Raw genomic sequence first — 13,694 nt, 5'->3', positions numbered from 1 at the left:
AACCCTATTGTGAACTGCGCATGCGAGGGATCTAGGTTGCGTGCTCCTTATGAGAATCGAACTAATGCCTAATGATCTGAGGTGGAGCAATTTCATGCCAAAACCAACCCCCCTCCCTTGTCTGTGGGAAAACTGTCTTCCATGAAACTGGTCCCTGGTGCCAGCCAAAAAGATGGGGGACTGCTGCCCCACAGTATGATGAAAGAATTTGTTCCAAGTCCTATGTCCTTCAGGTGACATCCCAAGCTTAATAAGAATAGCCCATAAGCTTGAATTAAACTTCCTACCTTGGTTAAGGAGTTGGGAGGGGAGGAAGAGAGTGCGTGATGATCTCTCTGGTTAATTTCCCTTTTTTGTAAAATGTGAACAACCGTATCTATTTTTCCAGGACTCTCTGAAAATCAGAGATAACATATATTCAGGACTTAGTAGATTAGTTTGCTTATGTTGAAGACAATCATAACTATTTTATTACTTAATTACTTCTGTTTGCCCTTCTTAAAATACAGCAGCCAGGTGTTACCTGAGTGGTACCAAATACAGAATCTGGACTCTCCACTCTGATTAATGCTGACTGTGACTGGTGTGGCCTTCTCCAGCTGCTAACTCAGGGTGGACTGGAATAAGCTAAAATACCTGATGTTTTTTCTCTTTCCTTTATTTAGTAAAATTTAAGTGCTAAACGATTTATTTCTATTGAAATTCACTTTACTGGTTTCAGTTCAGCATGATAGCCTATTGAAATCATTTGGATTAAGACTTTCTTCTATAATATTAGGTCTGTCTTCCCACTTTTATCTCATAAGCCCACATTTGACAGTCACTTCTTCTACATCTGTATCGAAATCATTAATAGGAATATTAGGACCAAAGGCAAGGCTATCCGCCTCTCCACTAGTGACATCACTGCTAGTAGAAGACAGTTCCCTTCTCAGAGTTACAATTTTTTACCTATCCTCACATTTCAAAATGTGGAAAAATTATGTGATTTTATTTTTATTTTTTTTTTTTATTTATTTTTTTTTTTTGTTGAGATGGAGTCTCACTCTGTCGCCTGGACTAGAGTGTAGTGGTGCAATTTCAGCTCACTGCAACCTCTACCTACTGGGTTCAAGCGATTCTCCTGCCTCAGCTTCCCAAGTAGCTGGGATTACAGGCACCTGCCATCACAACCAGCTAATTTTTGTGTTTTAGTAAAAGCAGGGTTTCACCGTGTTGGTTAGGCTGGTCTTGAACTCCTGACCTCAGGTGATCCACCCACCTCAACCTCCCAAAGTGCTGGGATTACAGGCATGAGCCATCGTGCCTGGCCAAAAATTACATGATTATTATATAGAAAAAGTAAATTGAAAAAAACCTCTCATTTCATTGATAAATAGCTGTAACATTTTCGTTTTGAAAATGTCTGGATCTTGATAAATCTTGATAAATAACTGTGACATTTTCCAGTTTTGGAAAGGTATGGATCAACACTCCTAAGCGTGAAAACATCACAATACCCCCATATGGATTTAAAATAAACATAAGACTAAGCCACAAAAATCTATTGTTTTGCAAAATGACACACAGCACACAGGAATGCCAAAATTGTTTTAAAGGCTTTCCCCTAGATGTTTCTCATCTGGGTTGTGAATGGGTTTGATGGCGGTAATGGTGGTTTTCGTTATTGTTATTTTTACTGCCGCGGTATTGGTGCCCCAAGCGTGACTAGACAGCATTTTGTTACCCAACAGCATTGCTGAACCAACTATAAAAATCATCAGGCCAGTGAAAATGGCTCTTATTTGAAAATTCATAAAAATACAGAGTTAGAAGGAACATTAGATATAATCTAATCCAAACTCCTGTCATGAGAAAGAAATTCCCGATGCTTTAACATTTCCAGGGAAGATTGTTCACATCCACAATCTAATTCTCAGCTCCACACTGCCAGGCATCCCAGCCCACAGCAGTCCGCCTTCTCCCCGGATTTCTGGCCGTTTGTCCACAACTCTACACAGCTGAGAGCAGCAGTGGACACAACTCCACTCCCTGCCCAGAGGTGAATGCTGATTACTCAAACCCCTTCTCCTCCAGGAAAACTGCTGAAAAAGATTCCTTATACCACTCAGATGCCTCTTAGGATACCTGGATCCTAAGAAAGATGCAATGAAAGACAACTGTGGAGACTGTCATGGTTGGATGTGAGGTCACCACTATGTGAAATCTCTCCTACAGATCAGACTACATTTCCTTGTTAACCAGTTTGAGTCAGTTTTTCTGTTTCATGCAGTCAAAATAATCCTACCAAATATAGGAGGGCATCTGAGTTCCATTAAACACCTGAGGAGCTGAGGCTCAAAGATAAGTTACTTCCCAAACTAGCACAGGAGCAGAGCCAGCACTAAAAGCCCCCAACAAGTATTTTAATTCATTCTACTACACCCCAGAGCATGGGGGCTGAGACTTGAGCCACCCCCTACAATGGCTCCTCCGTGTGTTCAACTCACGTTTTATTTCTTGAAACCCAAAGGGCACCTGGTCCTCACCTGCCTCAAGGCAAGGCACTGGGGAAGATGGTCAAAGAGATGTTGTTCTCATTCACAACAGAATCATTCCTTCGTGGACTTGCCGGGCCTGCTACTTGGAGCAACCTCAAGGCTGCAGTTCAACAAGCATCTGTTAAATATAGGTAGATAATTAGCAAGTTAGTCGCCAGCTGCTACCTGGAGTTTGGACACAGAAAAGATTCAAAGGCAGCTGAGATTGCCTTCAGCACCAACTTTAGAGTCCTGGCTTGCAAGTTGGAACCTTTGCTTCCTCCTAGAGCTGGAATATTCGAGTGTAAAGACATCTCAGAGGGGATCTTGTCCAACAGCATCATTTCACAGGTGACATGAGTGAGCCCTGATTGGCTAATGCCAGACAGCAGGTTAGCTGTGGAGCTGGGGCTACAACTCAGTTCCCTGGCCGGGCTCGCAACAAGGCATTTCCCAGAGCAATCCGCAATGTGGATGGTAACACCTGAAACTTTTTAATGACCTATAATTCTTAAACGCAAATGCACTTTGCTTATACCGATACGGCTCAGATGAGTGGAGGAACACCAGGGTTCTTGGTCCTTGCACTGGTTTAGATAAAATGACACAGACACACGTGGAGTGGTTTTAAGGAATGGAGAGTTTAGTAGGCAAGAAAGAAGGGAGAAGAAAGAAGCTCCCCTGGACAGAGACAAAGGAAGGGAGCTCCAAAGCCAAGACAGGAAACCCAAGTGCTGCGGATACCAGCCAGTTATATGAGGAGTTTGGAGGCGTGTCTGATTTGCATAGGACTCAGAGGATTGGTTTGACCAGGCATGTCATTCATGTGGCCACAAAAAAACTGGCCCTCTCACCCTAGTCTTTTAATATGCAAATACAGGGTGCCATGATGTTCTACACACGTGGTGATATATGGGGGCGGCCATGCTGCCAGAAGCATATGGGGGGCAGAGGAAGAGGACAAGGGGGGATTCCCCATGTTAGGGTGACCCAGTCTCTAATGGCTTGCATTTGCATATCAAAGGTTACCAGCCAGGCTCTAAGAGCCTAGGCTTTCCTGCTAGACAAGAAACTTTTCTGGAGCTGCTTTAAAAGAGACAGACATGGTGGCTCACACCTGTAATCCCAGCACTTTGGGTGGCCGAGGCGGGAGGATCACGAGGTCAGGAGATTGAGACCATCCTGCCTAACACAGTGAAACCCCATCTCTACTAAAAATACAAAAACTTAACCGAGTGTGGTGGGCGGGGGGGGGGGGGGGGGGGGCTGTAATTCCAGCTACTCAGGAGGCTGAGGCAGGAGAATTGCTTGAATCCAGGAGGCGAAGGTTGCAGCGAGCTGAGATTGCATTCTAGCCCAGGGGACGGTGCTAGACTCCATCTCAAAAAAAAAAGAGAGAAACTTTCCAAGGACCCCTTTTCCTCTCTATCTGCCTAAAATAATTTCTTAATAACTCCTATAACAATTCCATGGAGTTCCTGGTTTTGGTCTGAACTGTGCTCACCCAGGATTCGTGCATGTCTTGAGGACCCATAGAATGGGAGCTTGAGGGCCTTATTACATAAGGAACCCAGGTGGCCTCAGGGAGTGAGCCATCCTGAAAGGGGACAAGCCAGTTGCACATGCTTGAACCAACCACATCAGGGGCTCACATTCTAATGCCAAGTGTGTGTGGAGTGCTTGCATTTTTTGTCTCTATCTTTACAATTAACCTGGGAGGCAGCAACTATTAGTACCCTGTTTTATTCATAAGGAAACCATGACTTTCAGAAGTTGCAGAACTTCCCCCAAAGTCACACAACTAATAAGTTACAGAGCCAGGTCTCCGCAGGCTCCAGCAGAGCCTGGTCTGTCAGTGACAACTGCTCAAGCAGTTACCCGCTATGCTAAATTGCCCCCAAAGAAGTAACAGCTGACATATGCCTGTTTCTAATTTGTGCAAAGAACAGTTTTAAGGACCCTCTACAAAGTAATTTGCTTAACCCTGGTAACCTCCTGTATCAATTTCCTAGCACTGTTGTAACAAATTACCACAAACTGGGTGGCTTAAAACAACAGAAATTTGTTCTATCAGAGTTCAGGGGGCCAGAAGTTGGAAATCAAGGTGTTGACAGAGCCATGCTCCTTTCAAATCTTCTTGGGGAAAATCCTCCTTGCCTTTTTCAGGTTCTGGTAGCTCATTAGCAAGACAGTGGAAGCATAAAGTAGCACCACTTAGGTCCAATATGATAGAATGTGACACAGAAATGTTGGTCAGAGTTCAACACATCTACCTTGGAGGCTGTAACCCATCAAAGGCTCCAGCTATGTCAGAAGCTAGGACCTACTCCCAATATTCTGACTCCCAATATTCTAGATGCCAGGAGCATCTTCAGCGGAGCAATGCACCTGCCTACATGAGCCAGCGGACAGCACCCAGGCCCAGCACCTCCACAGGACCCTTCAAGAGCTGAGGCCTCAGAGTTGACGACACTATACAAGATGGAATTAGAATCAGAGACAATAGCCAGAGACAGAGAAAACAGTAGGCACTATATGGGGGTGGAATCCTAAGAGGAAACCTCTACTGGCATTTGAAGTGTGTCAGGCTTTGTGCTAAAATAAACACTTTGCTTCTGTTGTCTCGCTTTATCCTCACAAGACTTCCATGACAAACGAGGAAACTGAGGCACGGAGATTTTAATAACCTGCCCAAGGCCAAGTCTAGGTGGTCTAGCTCTGGAGCCCACTGCATCACACAAAGACCTGTGACCACCAGCACATGGAAGACAACCTCCCTCTCTGTTCCATTTAATCTCACAATTATATAAATGTTTTCAGAAAAGCGTGGGCAATTTCATCAGTAGAGGCTCAATAACACCTGGAAATGTATTCGTCAATTGTTAATTCTCCTACAACCTAGTTTCCTGTGCGTGTAGAGTTCCTGTTCAAAATTGTATTTGTTGACATCAAAGGTTTGTTTATTTGTACAACTCTGATTGACAATATTCTGTTTCTAAATAAAGAGAAACATTCTGAAATTCTGCGACCAAACATTGAATTACTAGGAAACAGTAATTTCAGCATTAAGCCACTAGATGGCACATTCTCACAGTGTGAGGCACAGACACAATATTGAACAAATAAATTACCATCAACAGAACATTTTTTAAAATAGGTTCCAAATCAAATACTAGCATCATATGTAATCAAGAAATTGTTTGTGAGAGTAACTATTCCTTAGGGAATAAAATGATAGGATAAAAATGTGACTCCCATCTACTCCCAAGCCTTAGCCCCCTAACGATCAATAAAAATTAGTAAGACCAGGAGGATTTATAGAGAAAAGGAAATAGGTTATCTATGTGCTTCCAGCTGAGCCTTAACTACCAATCTCCTTGGATAGGAGAGAGGGAGGCTTCTGATATTTCTACAGCTGCAACTGACAGGCTCTATCATAGAAACTGACCACCTGGGAACCTGTGGCACCCGGCTCATCCTCAGGTCAGGTTTTTACCATGAGGTGGCAGCCAGCAGGCATTGATTTATGGTGGTAGAAGGGGCATGTGCATGGAAACCTGGGTTTGGGCAAGTCACCTGGGTTTGGCCAGGTTACTTCACCTTTCTGAGTCGCAGGGTCCTCACCTATATTTATAACCTATTTGATGAAATATATATGGTAACTATGTGAGGTGATGAATATACTAATTTGATTGTAATCATTTCACAATATCTATCAAATCATCACATTGTACACTTTAAAATATATAAATTGTATCTGTCAATTATACTTCAGTGAAGCTGAAATATATATAAGTATAAAATATATATAATATACATATATCATCTATTTGGGAGAGTTACAGTAATGGTTGGGAATAATGACTTTAAAGCACCTCCCACATTCAACAGTTGTCAGATCATTCTTTATAGCTGTTACATCTGTGTCACTTTGGGAAAGTCACTTCACCTCTTAGAGTCTCGGACTCTTCGTCTGTGAAATAGAGACGGTTCTCACCACTCTCGGTCTTCAAGCCATGACTCCTACATTTTATCTTCGTTCCTTCCCTGATTTGTTTTTCTCAATAGCTCTTAATGCCACCAGACATAATTTTGATTCATTTGTTTGTTTCTTGAATCTTTCAGCATACAAAAATGCAAGCACCATGAGGGAGGGCTTACCCTCCATCTGGTTCACTGCTGTGGCCCAGCATCCAGGACAGGGCCCGCATACAGCAGGCACGCATAAATATCTGTGCCAGGAATAAATGAATAGTGCTACCTCAGACAGTTGCTGCAGACTTAGATGAGGATACTTTAGCAGAGTTTAGCAGAACATCTGGCCCACAGTAGACGTTCAGTGAGCGGTAGGTAGTAGTTAGTATGATTACCTGTGGGTTTTTTTTGTTTTTGTTTTTTTGTTTTTTTTTTTTTGAGACAGAGTCTCGATCTGTTGCCCAGGCTGGAGTGCAGTGGCGTGATCTTGGCTCACTGCAACCTCTGCCCCCTGGGTTCAAGCGATTCTCCCGCCTCAGCCTCCTGAATAACTGGGATTACAGGTGCCTGTCACCACACCCGGCTACTTTTTGTATTTTTAGTATGTTGGTCAGGCTGGTCTTGAACTCCTGACCTCAGGTGATCCACTCACCTCAGCCTCCCAAAGTGCTGGGATGACAGGCGTGAGCCACTGCGCCCAGCCATGATTGCTTGTGAGCCTTTATGCATACAAGTGCAGAATCTCTCAAAACCCCAGTTACTGTAGTTCCAAGTGGAACACAGGCTTGCTATCCGGATCAGTTGAGAAGACATATGCAACTCTTAGCCCAACACCTGGCACACGTCCATCTGTCAAGGCTCTGGTAACAGAATCAAGGCTGTAGAAGTTGGCAGCACTCATTTCTCCTACGTGAGGAGCTCACAGAATACACTGTCTTCATTTCCCAGGTCTGCAGAAACAAATTACCACAAATGTGGTGACTTGAATCCACAGAAATTCATTCTCTCACAATTTTGGAGATCAGAAGTCTGCAATCAGGATGTTGGCAGAGCCACAGTCCTTTCAAAGCTACTAGGAGAGGCTGCGCTTCCTTGCCTCTTCTGGCGTCTGGTGGCTCCAGGCCTTCCTGGAACTGGGCAGCATCACTCTAATCTCTGCCTCCATCTTCACATGACCTTCTGTGTCTCTTCGCATTGTGTCTCCTGTGATAATTGTCAGTGGATTGAAGACCCACCCTAATAATCCAGGATGATCTCATCTCAAGAACCTTAATTGAATTGCATTTGCAAAAACTGTATCCAAATAAGGTCACATTCTCTGTCTCAGAGACAGAGACACAGACAGGGACTCTAACTTCTGCCTTCACCAAGGTCTCTGACCTACAAATGGGCTGCATTCCAAAGGACATTTTGTCATTCAAAATGTGTTTTCCCAAAGAAACAATGTCATAAATGGAGGCTAAGTTCTCAGGCGCGTCAATCTACAACAGTTTCTATGACCATAATACAGATAAAATTGCATACAAGTGAATTTCTAAATCATAGTGAATATTGGCCTGGCACGGTGGCTCACACCTGTAATCCCAGCACTTTGGGAGACTGAGGCAGGCGGATCACCTGAGGTGGGGAGTTCAAGACCAGCCTGACCAATATGGAGAACCCCTGTCTCTACTAAAAATACAAAAAATTAGCCGGATGTGGTGATGCATGCCTGTAATCCCAGCTACTTGGGAGGCTGAGGCAGGAAAATCGCTTGAACCTGGGAGGCAGAGGTTGTGGTGAGCCGAGATTGCGCCATTGCACTCCAGCCTGGCAACAAGAGCGAAACTCTATCTCGAAAAAAAAAAAAGAAAAGAAAAAACATAATGAATATCATCACGTCCAATAATTGATATTAAAAATGACAAAGTTGGCCAGGCGCGGTGGCTCAAGCCTGTAATCCCAGCACTTTGGGAGGCCAAGACGGGCGAATCACGAGGTCAGGAGATCAAGACCATCCTGGCTAACACGGTGAAACCCCGTCTCTACTAAAAAAATACAAAAAATTAGCCGGGCGAGGTGGCGGGCGCCTGTAGTCCCAGCTACTCGGGAGGCTGAGGCAGGACAATGGCCTAAACCCGGGAGGCGGAGCTTGCAGTGAGCTGAGATCTGGCCACTGCACTCCAGCCTGGGCGACAGAGCGAGACTCTGTCTCAAAAAAAAAAAAAAAAAAAAAAAAGACAAAGTTAAATAGATCATTTTGTGTCTTAAATGCTAGTGCACACTTACTTAGAGGGAGATAAGGCGGCAGATGAAATTTTTGATGGAGATGCTAAGGGGCCTTCAAAGGATGAGGTCGTGATCTTTGTTTCATTTAATTTCCTATTTTAGGAGTTTCTTTTTTTTAGTGAGGCTCTAGGACCAGTGGCACTCTTACACCTGCAAGTTGGTTATGAATCAAGTTGGCAGAAGGAAGAAACAAGGAGAGATTTTTCTGAAAGAACCCATTAAATTCCTCTATGCAAAACAGTAGCCTATAAAGATTCTTAAATTTTCTGCATAGACAATGCTATCAATTGCTCATAATGACAGTTCTGTTACTTCCTTTCTGACTCTTACATGTTTCATTTCATCTTTCTGTCTTACTGGGCTTGGTAGGCCCCTCAGTACAGTGTTGAACCACAGTGATGATAGTAAATATCCTTTTTTTTCTTTTTGAGATGGAGTTTCGCTCTCTCGCCCAGGCTGGAATGCAGTGGTGCGATCTTAGTTCACTGCAACTTCTGCCTTCTGAGTTCAAGCAATTCTCCTGCCTCAGCCTCCCAAGTAACTGGGATTACAGACACGTGCCACCATGCCCAGCTAATTTTGTATTTTCAGTAGAGACAGGGTTTCACCATGTTGGCTGGTCTCGAACTCCTGACCTCAAGTGATCCGCCCACCTCAGCCTCCCAAAGTGCTGGGATTGCAGGCGTGAGCCACTGTGCCTGGCCATGAATATCCTATCTTGATCCTGATTTTAAAGGAGATGCTGTTAATACTATGTCAGTAACTATGAAGTCTGCTGTCTTTTTGTTTGTTTTTGTCAATGCCCTTCATCATAATAAAGAATTTCTCCTAAAATCCAGGAAGGCTAAGAGTTTTACTCTAGTTTTTGTTTTTTAATAGTAGATATTGAACTTTTTTAACTTTTGAAATAACTATAGGCTCCGATTCCATATACCCTTCAATGAGTTTCCCTCAATGGGATCATCTCGCATCACTATAGTACAAAAACACAACCAGGAAACTGACATGAACACAATCCATGGATCTTATTCAGATTTCACCAGTTTTACTAACACTCTTCTGTGTGTGTATATTTAATTCTCTGCAATTTTATCACCTGCGTAGATTCACATAACCACTACCACAGTCAAGACACCTTTCAGTCGGGAGGATCCCAGGTGCTTCTGTAGCCATAACCACCTCCCTCCTCCCCCGCCCCAACCTCTGGCAATCATTAATTTCTTCTGAATCTCTATAATGTTGTCATTTCCAGAATGTTATATAAACAGAATCATAGAGTATGTACCTTTGGGGATTGGCTTTTTTTTTTTTTTTCGTTCAGAATAATTCCCTTGTGATCTATTCCGGTTGCTGCTCGTGTCAAGAGTTTGTTTCTTTTTATTGCTGAATAGTGTTCCATGCTATGGATATATTAATCCCATAGTGTGTTTACCATACATGCATTAAGAGACATTTGTGTTGTTTCCAGTTTGGGACTGTTATGATTAAAGCCTGCTTTGAACACGCATGTAAAGTTTTTGTGTGAACATGAGTTTTCATTTTTCTGAGAAAAAAAGCCCAAGAGTGCAATTGTCCGTGGCTCTATGGTGAGCACATGGTTAGTATTGTAAAACACTGACAAACTGTTTTCCAGAGTGGCTGTACCATTTTACATTCCTACTAGCAATATATGAAATGATCCACTTTCTCCACATCCTCACCATCATTTGGCATTATCACTCTTTTTTAAGCCATTATGATAGGTGTGGAGTAAAATTTCACTATGGTTTAGTTTGCATTTCCCCAATGGCTGATGGTGTCGAAGATTATTTCATGCACTTATCTGTCATCTGTATATGTTCTTCAGTGAAATGTCTGTTCATGTCTTTTGCCCATTTTCTTACTGGATTGCTTGGGGTTTTTGGGTTTTTTTGTTTTTTCTTTTTAACCGTTGAGTTTTGAGAATTCTTCATATATTCTAGATACAAGTCCTTTGTCTGATATGTCATCTGTAAATATCTTCTCCAAGTCCATAGACTTTTCATCTTCTTCACTGGGTCTTTCGCACTGCAATCGTCTTTAATTTCGATGAGGTCTAGTTTATCAATTTAATCTTTTATGGATTATGCTTTTGGTGTCGAGTCTAAGAATTCTTTGCCTAGATCTAGTTCCCAAAAATTGTCTGCTATAATTTTTTCCCAAAATTTTTAAGTTTTATATTTTACATTAAGTCTTTTATCCATTTTGAGTTAATGTTTGCATAAGCTGAGAGACTTACATAAGGTATGAGACTTTTTTTTGGCTATGAATGTCAAATGGATCCAGCACCATTTATTGAAAGACTATCCTTCCTCCATTGAATTGCTTTTGCATTTTTGTCAAAAATCAATTGGTCATATTTGTGTGGGTCTTTTTGTGAGTTATCTGTTCTGGTCCATTGATATATATCTATCCCTCTGCCAATACTACACTGTCTTGGTTACTGTAGCAATATAGTAAGCCTTGACATTGCGTACAGTGATTCCTTCCTTCCACTTTATTCTTCTTGCACAAGATTGCTTAGGGCCTGTGCCTTTCCACAAGCTTATCTACAAAGATTCTCTCTGGGATTCTGATAGAAACTGCATTAAACTTACAGACCAGTTTGGGGAGAATTAACACTTTTTTTTTTTTTTTCTGTCGCCATGCTGGAATGCAATGGTGCAATCTCAGCTCACTGCAATGTCCGACTCCCTGGTTCAAGTGATTCTCCTGCCTCAGTCTCCTGAGCAGCTGGGATTACAGGTACACCCTACCACACCCAGCTAATTTTTGTACTTTTAGTAGAAACGGGGTTCCACCATGTTGACCAGGCTGGCCTCGATCTCCTGACCTTGTGATCCACCCGTCACACCTTCCCAAAGTGCTGTGATTACAGGAGTAAGCCACCACAGCCACCTGAGAATTGACATCTTTACTATGTTGAGTCTTCTAATCCAAATAGATGTTGAATTTTCTCAAATGCTTTTTTATATACTGAGATGATCATATATCATTTCTTTTTTAGTATTTTGATATAATGAGTAAAATTTTTATATTGCCAAACATTCAACCAACCTTGTGTTTGTTTGTGTTTACATTTGTGAATGCATGTATCTGTACATGATTGCTACATTGCTGGATTAGGTATACTAAAATTTTATTTAGAATTGGGTTCTAAATCAATGACTGATTTTTCTCTTTCATATTGTTCTTGTAGTTTTGGTTTAAAATTATATTAGCCTCAGAAAATGAGTTATTGTTTTCTTTCTATTTTTTAGGAGAGTTTCTTTACAAGTAAAATATTTCTTCTTTAAAGTTTTATTAGAACACCTCTGTTTGGTGTGGTGTTTCTCTTGCAGGCAAATTATTAACTACTTACTGATTCAAGTTCCTTCATCTTAAATTCATTGGATATATATTTTTCTAGGTCCATGTCCATTTACTCTGAGTTTTCAAATATGTTAGCAAAAGTTGTTTGTGATATTCTCTTATCTTTGTAAACAGCTGCATCTGTAGTTACACCTCCCTTTTTAGTACAGGTATTGTGTATTTGTGCCTTTTCTGATTTTTCTTCAATTAACCTTGTTTGAGGTTTGGTTATTTATTTATTTATTTATTTATTTATTTATTTATTGAGACAGAGTCTCTCTCTGTCACTCAGGCTGGAGTGCAGTGGCATGCTCCACTCATTGCAACCTCTGCCTCCCGGGTTCAAGTGATTCTCCTGCCTCAGCCTCCTGAGTAGCTGGGATTACAGGCGCCCACTACCACACCCAGCTAATTTTTGTATTTTTAGTAGAAACAGGGTTTCGCCATGTTGGCCAGGCTGGTCTCGATCTCCTGACCTCAGGTGATCTGCCCGCCTCAGCCTCCAAAAGTGCTGGGATTACAGGAGTGAGCCACCGCGCCCAGCCAAGAGGTTTGGTAATTTTATTAATGATATCGAATAACCAAGTTTTGGCTTTATGCTGCTCTGTATTACATGTTTATTTCTTTAATTTCTGCCGTTATATCTTCATTTTTTCTTTCCCTCGTTATTTTTTAATTCTTTTTAGTGTTGTGATTTCTACTTCCTAAGGCAAAAGCTCAGCTCATTAACTTTTAAGCTTTCTGCTTCCTGTTTTGTTGGAGTAGGGGTAGGACTCATGATTTATGGTGGGAAGGTGGTTATATGCACAATAATCAAAATGTAATGTGATATATACTACACTGAAAGTAAATGCGTGTTATTTATTAACATATTTAGTTTTATTTCATAAAATTTCAAACATATGTAAAAAATAATAATATAATGGACCCCAAGTACCCATGGCCCAGCTTCAAAAATGATGAAAATCATGGTCAAATTTGCATCAGAGATGTGCTCACTCACATCTGCTCCATCTTGCGTTATTTTGAGGCAAATTTCAGACACCATATGATTTCATCTATAAGGATCTCAATATGTATCTATGAATGATAAAGAGTTTAAAAAAACAAAATGCCATTACCACACCTAAAAGGTAATACTTACTTAATATCATTCAATACAGACTCCGTGTTCAAATTTCCCAAACTACCTTGTGCAAGTTTTTGTTGTTTGTTTCTTTGTTTTGTTTTAGTTTTTGTTTTTTTAAGACGGAGTCTCGCTCTTTCGCCCAGGTTGGAGTGCAATGGCCCAATCTCGGCTCACTGCAACCTCCACCTCCCGGGTTCAAGCAATTCTTCTTGCCTCAGCCTCCCGAATAGCTGGGATTACAGGCGCCCGTCACCATGCCCGGCTAATTTTCGTATTTTTGGTACAGATGGGGTTTCACCATGTTGGCCAGGCTGGTCTCGAATGCCTGACCCCAAGTGATCTGGCCGCCTCGGCCTCCCAAAGTGCTGGGATTACAAGTGTGAGCCACCGCACCTGGCCCTTGTGCAAGATTTTTTTCAAATCTTTGATTTGTG

This window comes from Rhinopithecus roxellana, chromosome 6, assembly GCF_007565055.1.
Source record: "Rhinopithecus roxellana isolate Shanxi Qingling chromosome 6, ASM756505v1, whole genome shotgun sequence".
NCBI lineage: Eukaryota > Metazoa > Chordata > Mammalia > Primates > Cercopithecidae > Rhinopithecus > Rhinopithecus roxellana.
Note: the sequence above shows the minus strand (reverse complement) of the source record.